We start from the raw sequence: 14779 nt of genomic DNA on the forward strand, positions 1-14779 counted from the left end.
CAAAAACAGGAACAACATACTAGGAAGTGTTTGGAAAGAAGGAGCACTTGTATAGTATTGGAGGGGATGTAAATTAGTATGTGAGTCACTTCCAAACTGAAAACTCGAGTTACCATATGAGCCAGCTATACTACAATTGGATATTATATGCATAAAAGAATCATGGTCAGCGCACAACACCTAGATAATCATGTTTACCATGGCACCATTCATGACAGCCAAGAAATGTAATCATCTTGATAATTTATCAGTCGATGAACAGATAAAGAAATGTATATAGATATTTTTCAGCCAGCCAGCTCTGTGTGTATGTGTGAAGATTCTGAGCTTTGGATCTGTAGCCCCTTCACATGCCTCAGCAGTTGACCAATGGAGCAGAAGTTGGGGTAGGCCAACTCAAATCCTGGGTCTGGGCCTGGGTTGGTCAGCCTGCCTATTTTCCCACACCCACACCACTAGGGAAAGCTCTCAGGCATTGCTTCAGCTAGCTTACCCAGTAAGAGGGAGAGCACTCTCCCATTGTCATGCCATCAGGCTGGCTCACCTGTTCCCATGCCAACATGATCAGGACTAGGTACAGGGCCAGAGCCTGAAGATGGAAAGGGGTGGAACACATCCTTCAGACCTAAACATGGCCCCAAGCAGCAGCCCAGACCAGGGCCATTCCTCTGGTCTTTGTTGGTAACATACATCCAATGTTGCAGGACCACAGAGTCAGCCACAGTGGCAGTATAGTCCAGGTTCTCACCATTTCCTTAGGTGGCATCATTGGCTACTCACATCAAGTTGTTCTACTATCAAGTCTCCAGTTCTGCCTCTCTTTATTGTGCAGATTTCTCTGCTTCTCTTTTCCATCTTTCCACCAATTACCTGTTCATCTTAGTTGAGCATGGGGCCTCTAGGTGTTTGGGTTCTTTTCATGAATTCTATGCCCTGCCCTTGCTATGTGGGAATGGGCAGGTATCATTTCAAATATGGTCTTTTCAGGCCTGTAGCACCAGGCTGGGGGTCATCTTGGGAGTAGTCTGTCTGCCCAAGCACACTGGTGCTGGACTAGGGGTTGTCTCAGTATTAGTCTGCCTGCCTGTGCTGCTTGGTACCTGGCTGGAAGTCCCATTAACCTAATTTCTAAGGATAATTCATTTATATTAAAGAGAAATAGTATATAAGGCACAAACATGCAAGACTTGTGATTACACTGTTCAAGTTCACAGAACTGAATCTCAGACATTTTTATCTCATATCACCCAAATGTGTTTTATAAATAGATATTATACCTACATGAATATGTAGATCACATGTAGACAAATGGTTATAGGAGGTTTGACTTGTTAAATATTAATATAGAATATCAAACTGCAAAGTAAATGGAGGAATCTTGAATCTTCAGATTTCTGAATGTGTATTGACTGAGAAAATGTTCTCACATAGTCTTACCTACAGCTTTGGTAGAGCCACTTATTTTACAACATGAAACAAATTATTTGAATTAATGAACCTGAAAGTTTTGAAATTTCTGGATTGCTTTTGTTGTGCATCATGCAGATGATTGGATTATAAAGCCAAACCCCACATTACACAACAAAAGCAAGCCAGAAATTTCAAAACTTTCAGGTTCATTAATTCAAGTAATTTGTTTCATGTTGTAAAATAAGTGGCTCTACCAAAGCTGTAGGTAACACTAGCTGCATATATATCAGAAGATGGCCTAGTCGGCCATCATTGGAAAGAGAGGCCCATTGGTCTTGCAAACAATAGATGCTTCAGTACAGGGGAACATCAGGGCCAAGAAGTGGGAGTGGGTGGGTAGGGGAGTGGGGGAGGGTATGGGGGACTTTTGGGATAGCATTGGAAATGTAAATGAGGAAAATACCTAAAAAAATTTTTTTTAAAGATCCAATCATGCCTTATTTCAGGGTAGAGACCTTTTTGGTATAAACCTTCTTTTCACTGACAGCAAATTCATTACTCTTAATTGAACTGGCATCGAGTGGCATCCTAGGTGGTTAGATTGGTATATCAGAGGTGTGTCCTGTCATGGTCCCAGACACAGTGGTTCCCAAACCAGAGCCAGATTCCCAGAATGACCACAGTGTTTTTTGATAACTAAAGAACATGTTCTGAGAAGGTAGGTGTAAATATTTAATCCATTGTAGTATATGATAAAGGAGTTGAACAGTGATGAGGACTCCTACCAGGACTCTTCCACTAAGAATGAAGACATTGATGGTTGGAGTCCTACTTGGAGCCTTTTAATGAAATCCTGGTCTTCTGTTAATTTCTGTCTCTGGTATGAGGGTGAATTCTGATAGAGACATCTCCCTGGAGACTTCCTATAATAATCAACACATTGACCAGGAAAAGAGGTTGATGTAATTCTGCAACATCACATCCCAGTAAAAGTTTCACTGAACTGGCTCCAGGCATTCAAGCACTACCTCCCAAAAGGATAGCATTTCCTCCATGTCAGATATACAACAGGAATGTGCAGCAGGATAGGACTCTTATCCAACTTTGAGTAAGATGCAACTATACAAAATGAAAGCTGAATTGGGATTTCCTAAATCCATTCATCTGTTGAGGGACATCTAGGTTGTCTCCAGGTTCTGGCTAATATGAATAAAATGCAATGAACATGTTCAATCAAGTGTCCTTGTGATATAATGGCACATCATTTAGTAATATGTCCAAAAATGCTAGAGCTGAGTCTTAAGGTAGATAGTTTTTTCTTACTGACTTGACTCATACAGTCTTGACATGAGATTCTGTACCTGGTTTTACTATAACTTGTTAAGCCATATTCAGTTGATATCCCTGAGAGGTCTGCCTTTGTTTAATAGGGAAATAGAGGAATGGATCTGGGAAATAGGAAATGTCAGAGGGACTGGGAGGAGAGAATGGAGAAGAAATTGGAATGGGGATCAGAGAAGAACAGAACATAAGGAGCTGGAACAGTCACACTCGGTTCTTGTTTGTAGTGTAGTTTGTCAGTTCTTGTCTTTGAAACACACAATGGGTGGGGTGTTTGCTATCATTTCTTGCTTGTCTGCATTTCCTTTTCTTCTTTCCTTGGAAGTTTTCATTATTTTCAGAGTTGAATTTTGTTCTCACTCTTGCCTTTACTGTGGTTGTTCATGGCTTACTCTATGGACTATAATTAAATTGTTTCAAGATATTCCAAGGCCAGGTTCTCAGCACAAAGGGAAGTCTATTTGCCCCAAAGGGACAGAGGACAGTGATAAGGGACAAAGATGAAAGAAAAGAAGAAGGACAAGGGTATGGAAACAAAGAAGGAGGGACAAAAAGGGCAAGAAAGGCTGGGAGATGGGTATTTGTCTTGGAGGGACAAAGATCTGCCTCTGGATAAAGACTATATTGATCATAGGAAAATGGCAGTTTGTGAAGGTAAAAGAGAAACTCCTGTGTTAGGATGAGGTGATTAATTTTAATCACCTGTTAATTAGGTGAGACAAAGGGGGCTTTTGATTGCTGGACATCAAAACTTTGATAGCTCAATTTTTGGTATTCAGCCTCAGGAGGAGGAAGTGGCCAAATAAGTGAATAGACCTTGGTAGCTAGCTTTAGAAATGTAATCTAATGGTTTCTAGTGAGGCACAGTAGAAGCAAGGGAAGGGCATGGCCTACCAGAGCCATGTTTGCTATGCTCTGGCTGGCTATACTGCCTTTACTTGCAACAAGAGCATGAAAACACCAACAGCACCAAGGTTATCCACATTTCCCTCTTTTTGTTCAATTAAAAGGCTTTTTTTTTCTCTCAGATATAAATTTATCACAATTATTACCATTATTTAATTTATGAAGTATAAGATATACTTAATACCTAACCCATCAGTTATGTTAATTTAGAAAAACCAATCTATCATCTATCCTAACTTAAAAGGCTTACAATTTTACACGAGTTATGTCCTGATTTTAGCTAGTATACCATCTGAAAACCATCCTCTCAATCTGAACAGCTTGGGTTGGTTATGAGACTGTGGCATGTCTTTAATCCTGCTAGAAATCTAAGTGCAACATAATTATTAACCTGAAAAACATAGGAAGCACTAACATAGCTCCCAAAACTAAAACAAACTGTAGAAACAGCTGTGTACCTGGACAGTGACCTATTCCTCAAAACATTAGAGCAATTGTCTTCATCCTTCTAGCCTAGAATATCTGACAGACCTTAAGTGAAATAGGAAATATCATGAAGGACTAACTTATTCTTTCTTGGCAGAACTAAGCTGTCAACTATTCTGCATCTTGTGTCCTTTCATGGACAGTATTGGTCTGCAGAAGACATAGGCTATTTCTGCCCAGTGGCTGCCTTGCCATGATAAGCAACCTTTCCTGGTGGTGAAGATGCTCAATTTCTTCTATGAACCAAGAAGGGGTGCTGTCAGAAGCAGATGTCTCAACATCAAATGATTAAATGACATTAAATGTCACATACTGTGGATTTGAAAACTATATATGTAAAGTATATCTGAACTATTGCTCTTTAATTGCTTTCTGCTATGTCTAATTGAAATATCTCAAAGCCATCCTTTTATTATTAACTCAGAGCCATGAGTTTGCTATCTTTTCCTTAACTCATAGTGCTTAATCATCTAAAAATAATTTGTAATAGCAGTTATAGAAAGACTGGGTCTAAGCTTAGTATTTTTAACTTTTTGTATCAATAGAAGAAATTCATACCAACAAAAACCTTAAATCTGTATCTCAAATAAATTCTGTACCAATGTAAGAAATTATAACTTCAACTTTGTAACAATTATGAATATTTCTACCAATTAAGATTACAGTTACACATCCAATTTCAGCTATTTTCTCCATGTTAAAATTAAGAACATTTTCAAATTCCCTAGAATGACAACCATTAGAAGAATCACTTCCAGACTCAAGGGAATTGGGATAACTACTATCCACAACCTCTTTCTCCTGAATACAGACGATGAAATATCTTTAAAGGGGAGGGGAACGGTAAGGAAAATAGGAGATTTGGTTAGGCCTCAAGAAGGCCAAGTCAACAATTGCTATTCAGTCTCTGATGCCTAAATTCTGACTGAATCCGTCTGAAATGTTAAATGAGGCAAGATGACCTGCAATCCATGCTGCTGGGACTCCAAGAAGATCAGTTCAATATGTCTGATGATGAATTTTGCCAAAGCTGGACACTCTGAAGTATACAAATCTCAAAAAAGAATTTAAGTGCCACCAAGATATCTATATGGTGTGTATTAATCTATGTAGGGTGCACAGACTAGTTAAGAATAAAATTCTGCTCCTTGTTTGAGCATGAGAAAGACAACTGTCTTTTTATTAGGCAATATTAATAATAACCAATCATAAGTCTTCATTTGTGCCATTTGAAAATGTGAAGGCACAAAGAATCTTTACCTTTTCTGTTTGATTTTCTTGAACTTTTCTAGTTCTTCAGGGGGTCTCCCTTTGTCATATATGATCCATATAATTCTGGAAGAAGTCCAGAGTCCAATGAGTGTTTCTATAAACACAAACAAAAAGCCTTTCTCCCAAATTAGCATGTCCTTTAGCCAGTAACCATAAAAACTTTTAGTTTCACCTCTCTTCCAGAGGAATAATAAAATAACCACAAATCACAAAATCATTCCAATTTTGATAATTAACACAGTTCAAAACAACTTAAGTAACGTAAGCAAATGCTATATGGGCCTATTCGTAGACCTTTTTCCTAATCTGCCATGCCAGGATATTTAACCCCAAATTCCTGTGTAGCCCACATTTGAAGAACCCGGGTTATCCTGCAAGACCCCTGTTTTACTGACAACATTATGTTTTCATACAGTCTCCCTGTATCTTTTCATGGAGGCTGCAACCTTTCTGCCTACAGAAGGGGTCCCAGCAACTCTGGGCCCAAACTCTTCTTTTAGTTAAGAACTGTTGGGAGAGTTCCCCATGTGGTTTGGGCAAAATCTGCATTCTCTTCTATCTTTAAAAACCATTAAGAACCAAAACCAAACCATTAAACCAAATCTAGAATCCTATCCTATTATTCCCTGCTTGTAGGGAGCAAGCAGATTTTACTCTGGCTCTAGGCATAGAGCCATTATACTGTTACTTTTAACAGCAGGGGAACTCAGAGCCTGATCTGAGTCTATCCCAATGTTTCATTGTTTAAGGTTCCCCATGCTTGAGTCAGCATGTGACTCCCCCTCTCAATGAGAATCCCTCTCTCCCCTCCTTTCAGACCTACATTACCCTGTCTGAATCAATCTGGGGATCCTAAATAGTGGATTCTCACCTACCATCTTGGACATCATTTGTTGTGTGTAATTTTAATAAACTCACGCTAGCTGAGCCTAGGTTCTAGAATCAGCAGCCACCTGTTTCTCCTTGCCCAATGCCAAAAATGACTGTCTGGCCCTACTTCCTGCTGCTGACTTGCTAATCCACCCAAGCCCAGTCTTACTGTGCATACCTGGAGTTACCACTTGAGTTCCACAGACTGACCACTCCGTGATTGGCAACACTGATCACCAATGACCTCTCTGCTGTTTCCCCCTCTCTCTTGCTCACCTTAACCATCACAAATGGAAAAATAGCAGACAGCCTTAATATTTGTATTGGTAAATCTCCAGCCCCAATATGCCCATGCAAAGAACATACAACTCTGTTATATTACTTATAAGTAGCATACCTAGATTGGGCAGATATACCACCACACTACTCTATTCCCCAACTATGAGATCCCTTGCTACTTGTGGCTCCTACAGGCCAAGTGGTTCTGTTCCATGTCCAACCTCTTCTTCCTCCATCTTCCTCTCTCTCTGTCCCTCTGCCTCATCTCCCTTCTTTCACCTTCCTCTCCCCTTTCTAAAGCTTCCAGGCCAACTTTTTTCTTCCACTGCCCAATCACAGGCTCTATCCTTTATTTGACCAGTTAAAATGGGGAGCAAGTTTCACATGCAATTACCTGAGTATGTGATTCACTACTCAGTGGGGGCATTAACATTAAATACAAACAGCACCAAGGCAATCCACAACAGGATGGCAGCAGTTCCCACAGGAAATCATCATGCAATTTGCAGGTGTGCATGTTGCACCAATCAAAGACCCAGAAGAACAAGGAAACCAAAGAAGCAAAACAAAATTTGAACCCACTGTTACAATCTCTTTATTCAAGTGAGACATAGAAGTCAAGAGAGAGCAACAGCAGAAAAAACTTTACAATAAAAAAAGCTCCAGTTCATGTTCAGGTTACTCATCATTAATCATTGTTCCATGTACCTGATCTTTGTAGCCCTCAGATTAGAACCCCTGGCATTTTTTTCCAGTGTGTTGCTCAGTCTTCTATCACTGAGATGAAATATCTGACAGATACTACTGAGAAGAAGGAAAGGCTCATCTTGGCTTGAAGTTTCAGTCCATGGTTCCTCGTCCATTGCTTTTAATCTTTTACAAGGCAGAAATGTGATGGCAGAAGGGCATAGCAAAAGAAAGCTGTTTATCTAATGATGGTCAGAAAACAGAGAGTGATCACAGGATACACCCTTCAATACTTTATGACTAGTTTCCCCATTCTGGCAGCACTTCCTAATGTGACCACCTACTACTATTGCCACTAAATTATAAACCTTTAGCAAATTATCTGTCAGTGCGTGTGTGTGTGTGTACTTAATATGGACATAACACCATGAGACAATTAATGAGTGATTTCTCACTGGTTCAGTCTCTTGCAAGGCAAGTAAGTATGCTCAGATTTTTTGTCTCAGGTTTGATGTACTTTTGAGAGGACACACAGATAACCAGTGCTGGAACTGGGCAAATGGGCCATGTTATTTATTGCCTTTTCATTTGAGGCAGGATATCTGTCTATGCCCTGTAAGACTGAAGCCTGACCTGTGGGTCTCATACCACAAAGATTTAAAAAAAATCTAATCTGAGATCAATTTAGTGATTCTAAAGTGGATCTGGAATATATTTCAGTAACAGGTACTCAATAGTCAAACATTTCAGCTTCCAACTAGTTATATTAGACTCACTACCTGGGAGTATGCTGTGCAGAATTCAGGAACTTAAAATAAAATTCCCTTACAGGCTGACAATTTTTTTCCAGTGGTGATCCAGTATGTTTTAAGTCATAGTTTCAAATTTATAGATCCAAATGCATTTTTCTGCTTCTGTAGATAACCAGATTCTATAGATCTAGCTTAATTACATTCAATGTATATATTTAAGCACTTGCAGCATAGAATACAACATGGATCCAGGACAGGTCTTGCCTTGAAGGATGCCAGTTTGCTACTAGAGAGAGAGAGGTAAGAAGATTAACATGAGTAATGTTGCTGATCTCAAAGAGACTTATAGTCAGTTCAGCTAGAGGTTAAGGTGTGAGAGAGAATAAATTGAAGATAAATCATAAATACTTTCTGGAACAGGGTTTTTACATTACTCAAAAGCATGTGTCTGGTGTGTGAACTACAAGCAGATGCATTTATGGACTTAAGAGAGAAGAGCTAAGTTGTAAGCTGTGCTTAGTCATCTTGGAACATCTGGCTAGGCAGGTATGCTCACGAACAAATTATAGTTTGAAAAGTTGCTTGGTAACAGAAGTATTAGAAAACTTGAATATTGCTGAGATGATAATAACACAGGTAAGCCATTTCTTTGTTCTGTAAACTAGCATCTTCAACCCACATCAAGCAGCTATTTGAAGGGATATTGGTTTATTTGCACTTTAATATTTCCCATGTGATACCAAAAGCTTCTTTAAAGAAATACAGGAGTCCACCCAGAGTCAGTGAATATTCAACCCCTTCTAGATGAAGTCTTAAAAAGCCTGAGATTATTTATAAATTCTAGGTTACACAACAACTTTTTGTAAACAACTGCTTATTCAAAGAATGCTATTTTATTAAACAAGGAAGGTAACATCACATCAATTTTATATGGTTTTTAGAGAATTTGAATTTTAGGAAGTGATGACTTTGGTCTGGTCTTGAGCTCAATGGTTCTCAAGAGATGAGCTGCATATGTTCTCAGTTTTAAAACTAAATCAGGGAAGATTCTCTTTATGCCCCCTCTCAGAACAGTTGAGTGCACCCCCTATGAAGCTGGCTTTTCCCTACCCATACTTCCCACTACCATCATATTTCAGCTGAAATCCCATGAGGGCATTGCACTATTTATGAACAGATAGAATCAATTTTATAAATGTGTTCTGACCTTGAGTCATATTTTCTACTCCAAAGATTGCTAAAATAAAAATCCCCACTATTAAATATGCTTGATTGAAATAGCTAAAAATAACTTATATTCCCCAAATAAAACTAAAACAATTTTTGATGCTTGTCATATTGTGCCTGATAGCTGTTGCTCTTCCTGAGACTAAACAAGTAGGGAAGATTTTATTCTCCTCTAAGCAAATGTGTCCCAGGCTCTGCATGTTCCTAGTACACATGGGATTTTTCAGAGCAATGATCAGGAAGTTGATCTCTACTGTTTTTGACAGTCAATGTTTACCTGATCTGGGACCATCTGGAGATCAGACTGCTTATATCTGCATAGATTTAACAAGCCTGAAAGTTTCTGCAAGTCAGTGCCTGTGAGCTGAGGGAAGGGGACTTCTCTTTAAAGTTTAGAAGCTAGGAGGGGTGGTTAAAAGATGAGCAGAAGGGTTAGAGAAGTCAAGCAGGTTCTTCCTGCTCTGTCAACTTGCATTTGAAGTAGATCACAGAGTTGCTGAGCTGTCTTTTGGTTAAAGCACTGTAGAACTTTCTCATTCCCACACATCCCTGAAGTTCAGGCAGACATCCCAGATTCCCCATTTCTGTCTGCTCAGCTGTGGTGATGCAGTTTCTTAAGCATTCCTCCAGAGATAGATTCTATTTATATACACATGTAGTAGCTACTATTTGCTCTTTGTAAAAACACAAACCATGGAACACTCTTTTATCTTTTATCTACCTTGTCTAGTATTGTTAAAAGGGAAAACCATTTGTTTTTTCTTATAGTATTTTGGGTACAAATATTCCAGTAATTCCTATTCAAACTGAGATTGTTCAACCAAGTGTTTAAAATTCCATGGTGCAATATATCACATGTTAGCAATATCAGCTAGTGTGAAAAATGTGCACTAAGTAGCTTAAGGTGTTTTCATTTAATTTATATGTTATGGCACAATTCTTATAATTATTACGTTGGAAAACACGGATCTCTAGGGATCTTTCACCAAGGCTGCTGATATTATTATATTCGTTAATAAATATATTATATTAATAAGACATTATATTAACATTAATATGTTTCTAATATGTTCATTTTTGATAAAAATTGTTCTTTCACATTGCAGTATTTAAATTTTTATTTGGGCTGGAAGCTTGCTTCAGTGGTAGAGAACTCTTGTATGCAAGAGGCCTTGAGTTGGATCCCTGGTTCTACAATACATAGTCCTTAAATCCACAAATTTTTCTTATTCTTGAAAATAAGCACACCCTTCCGGTCGGCACCAGCACTGGGATACTTTGGAGTGGAGTCTGTGGACACCCCTAAGGTCCCCAGAGGACTCTCAATGGGATCTTAGAACCTCTGGTGAGTGGAACACAAATTCTGTTCCAATACAATAGCACAGGACCTGAGATAGCATTAATTAGGGAAGCAGAAAACCAGGTCTGACCAGGGTCACAATTCCCTTCCAGTCGGTGCCAGCACCTGGACACCTTGGTGGACACCCCCAAGGTCCCCAGAGGACTCGCCACAGGATCTTAGGTCCTCTGGTGAGTGTAACACAACTTCTGCCAGGAGGCAGGTTCTAACACCAGATATCTGGGCACCTTCCCTGCAAGAGGAGAGCTTGCCTGCAGAGAGTACTCTGACCACTGAAACTCAGGAGAGAGCTAGTCTCCCAGGTCTGCTGATAGAGGCTAACATAATCACCAGAGGAACAAGCTCTAACCATAGACAACTATAACAACTAACTCCAGAGATTACCAGATGGCAAAAGGCAAATGTAAGAATCTTACTAACAGAAACCAAGATCACTCACCATCATCAGAATGCAGCACTCCCACCCACCCAGTCCTGGGCACCCCAACACACTCGAAAAACTAGATCCAGATTTAAAAGCATATCTCATGATGATGGTAGAGGACATCAAGAAGGACTTTAATAATTCACTTAAAGAAATACCCGAGAACACTGCTAAAGAGTTACAAGTCCTTAAAGAAAAACAGGAAAACAACCAAACAGGTAGAAGTCCTTAAAGAAAAACAGGAAAACACATCCAAACAGGTGATGGAAATGAACAAAACCATACTAGACCTAAAAAGGGAAGTAGACACAATAAAGAAAACCCAAAGTGAGGCAACGCTGGAGATAGAAACCCTAGGAAAGAAATCTGGAACCATAGATGTTAGCATCAGCAACAGAATACAAGAGATGGAAGAGAGAATCTCAGGTGCAGAAGATTCCATAGAGAACATCGGCACAACAATCAAAGAAAATGCAAAATGCAAAATGCAAAAAGATCCTAACTCAAAAATCCAGGAAATCCAGGACAGAATGAGAAGACCAAACCTATGGATAATAGGAGTAGATGAGAATGAAGATTTTCAACTTAAAGGGCCAGCAAATATTTTCAACAAAATTATAGAAGAAAATTTCCCAAACCTAAAGAAAGAGATGCCCATGGACATACAAGAAGCCTACAGAACTCCAAATAGACTGGACCAGAAAAGAAATTCTTCCCAACACATAATAATCAGAACAAGAAATGCACTAAATAAAGATAGAATATTAAAAGCAGTAGGGGAAAACGGTCAAGTAACATATAAAGGCAGGCCTATCAGAATTACAACAGACTTTTCACCAGAGACTATGAAAGCCAGAAGATTCTGGACAGATGTTATACAGACACTAAGAGAACACAAATGCCAGCCCATGCTACTATACCCAGTCAAACTCTCAATTACCATAGATGGAGAAACCAAAGTATTCCACTACAAAAAGAAATTCACATATTATCTTTCCATGAATCCAGCCCTTCAGAGGTTAATAACAGAAAAAAAAAAAACAAAAAACAAAAAACAATACAAGGACAGAAACCATGCCCTAGAAAAAGCAAGAAAGTAATCCTTCAACAAGCCTAAAAGAAGACAACCACAAGAACAGAATGCCAACTCTAACAACAAAAACAATGGAAAGCAACAATTACTTTTCCTTAATATCTCTTAATATCAATGGACTCAATTCCCTAATAAAAAGACATAGACTAACAGACTGGCTACACAAACAGGACCCAACATTTTGCTGCTTACAGGAAACCCATCTCAGGGAAAAAGACACACACTACCTCAGAGTGAAAGGCTGGAAAACAATTTTCCAAGCAAACAGTCTGAAGAAACAACCTGGAGTAGACATTCTTTTTTTTTTTTTTTTTTTTTTTGGCAGTGGAAAATGCTGGGGACTTTATTGAAAAACAGCAATAAATAACACTGTGATAAAAACAGTTCAGAAGTTGACTGCACAGACTGTTATATTATCGGGTCATAACAGAAAACAGAAAAACAGAACAACAAACTGTCCAGATGAATTAAAAGCAGAAAGCAAATATAAAAGCCTCTCCCACATCAGCTACACAATACATATGCACATGTGTGCCTGAGCCCTGTGGCTTCTTAGTTCACTGAAGTCAGTCAGGAGGCTAGCAAGACAGCTGAGTGGAGAACTAGGTCCACTCTTTCAACAGTTACAAATAAATGTAAGATAGTTTATACAAGAAAAATAAGGCCTTTATTGGAGTTGCAGGCTGCCCGCTCCGCTGAAGTCTCTTGCTTTCACCTGCTCTGCCCCAGCCAGGAAATGAGAACCTGCCCCATGATTGGTCCCAGCCAGGAAATGAGCACCTGCCCCATGATTGGTCCTTGAAGAGTGTGGCAGGAGGGAGGTGGCTGCGAGGCTCCATCAGCTGCTCAGTCTGCAGGTGAGGCCACCTTGCCCCTGTAGAGTGCTGTTCCCAGCTCAGCCTCTGGAGACAATCCACCCAAGTCCAGAGCAGGGCCAGGGATGTGGTTGGGGTAAGGGCTGTTCACAGAGTCCTGACCATCAGTCTCAAGCCTAATGGAAGCTGAGATTTTGTCTAGAAAAAGTATGGTTAAGGTCAGTCATTAAAATATGACAGAAAACGTCTGGAAATAAAGTCTGCTTCTTTCAGAATGATTGTTACAGAGCTGGATAGAGGAGAAAGCACATGGCTTATATCATGATGACTTTATAAATGTAGCAAAATCCTTTCCTCTGTCGGGTTCATCATTTAAAAATTAAACAGGAATAATTACAGTAAATGCATAATTTACAAAAGCCCTATATTTGCTCATATTTATACACAAGCATTACAGTACATTCCTTTAAAAGACTAAAATTAGGTATAAGAACATGAGTTGACTCAAAAGGATATTCATAGCCTGGATATACATGAAAGAGTAAGTAACTATATAAATGAGGAAGCATAAGTTTACATAAATATAAGAATCAGTCAAATCTAAAATATTTTCTCTATGGTATTTATGATTTTTTTCTTCACTAGTTTAAAAACTCTGTAATAAAATATCTTGGGTCCACATAGCAAAAGTTGCCAGATGGGGCTGCACGAGCTCTGCACCGTCTGTGCCTCAGCGGTGTCATCTGTAGAAGTAGTGTGGGTAAACAGCAGGAGGCTCTAGCAGGAGTAAGTCCTGACTGTGGCAGAGTCCAACCTCTGTGCTCCGGACACATTACCTGTCTTGTCTATCTGAACCTTCTTGGGCTGCATAGAGGGAGATGACATTGAGGAGGTGACCCGGAAGTTGGCAGGCAAGGTCTCAGCAGAGCCAGAGGCCAAGCCACGAATGTCCTTTGGTCTGAACTTCTTCCTCCAGGAAGGCGCTCTCCTGAAGCTTTTGTCATCATCCTCATCAAACCTCTGTTCAGTCCCCGAGATCAAAAGGTTGTTGAATTCTCTTTCCAAGACAGCTCGAGCCTGCGTATTCTGCGTTGGAATCTGTAACAAGAGTGCCAGGGCACTGAAATCGAAAGTCTCGTCCAAAGCCAGAAGTGCTCCGTGAACACCGCTCTCTATTAGGTTGTTGGCATACTCTTTAAGGCCAATCGACAGGATCCAGCGAATCACCCGGTCATTGCTCCACACAAGCACATCTCTTGTCTCATTCTGACTCTCTTCTCTTTTTCTTTCCAGTTCTTTTTGGTCATAATTTAACCTTCTCAGGCACATCATTCCACACTGGAAAATGTTTCTGTGGAAGCTGTCGACCATCTTCAGCTGCCCTTGCAAGTCTATCTTGGTCAGGTGGTCCAGCATCCGGGCATCTACAAGGCACTCCACAAAGTAGCTGCGGTACTGTGGCAGGCCCAGGCTGGGCAGCCACTCGTTGCGGATCCAATCGTGGTTCATGTCCCCATATGCTAGAGTCGTCCTTCTCATCCAAGGCTTTGTGGTGTTCAAACAGTGACTTCAGGGCTTTCAGCACCTCCACCTCACTGGACACGCCTGCAGGTGACTGTGCCTGCCTCTTCACCACTGTCATCCGGAAAGAGCGCTCATGCCTGGAGACAAGGCATTCTAGGTGCTCCAACAGCAGCCTAGTGTTGTTCCTCTCTGCCTTCAGCTCAGTGATTTCTTCCTCTCTCTCCAGAAGCTGCTCCCTGCACACATTGAGTTCCTTCGTGAGCGCAGCAAACTCCTGTGGAAGTGCAGTATTGAGCTGCCTCTGCAAAGAATCTCTTTCATGACCAACTTCAT

General features: G+C 40.1%; 1 pseudogene; it reads right to left on the minus strand.

Annotated features, from left to right (window-relative positions):
• Nucleotides 1-13431: 13431 nt before the first annotated feature.
• Nucleotides 13432-14449, minus strand: LOC147006101 (liprin-alpha-1 pseudogene; annotated as a pseudogene).
• Between the last annotated feature and the right edge of the window lie 330 nt (nt 14450-14779).

The sequence above is a fragment of the Mus caroli genome, unplaced genomic scaffold (genome assembly GCF_978045245.1).
Source record: "Mus caroli unplaced genomic scaffold, Mus_caroli_1 scaffold_1, whole genome shotgun sequence".
NCBI classification, from domain to species: domain Eukaryota; kingdom Metazoa; phylum Chordata; class Mammalia; order Rodentia; family Muridae; genus Mus; species Mus caroli.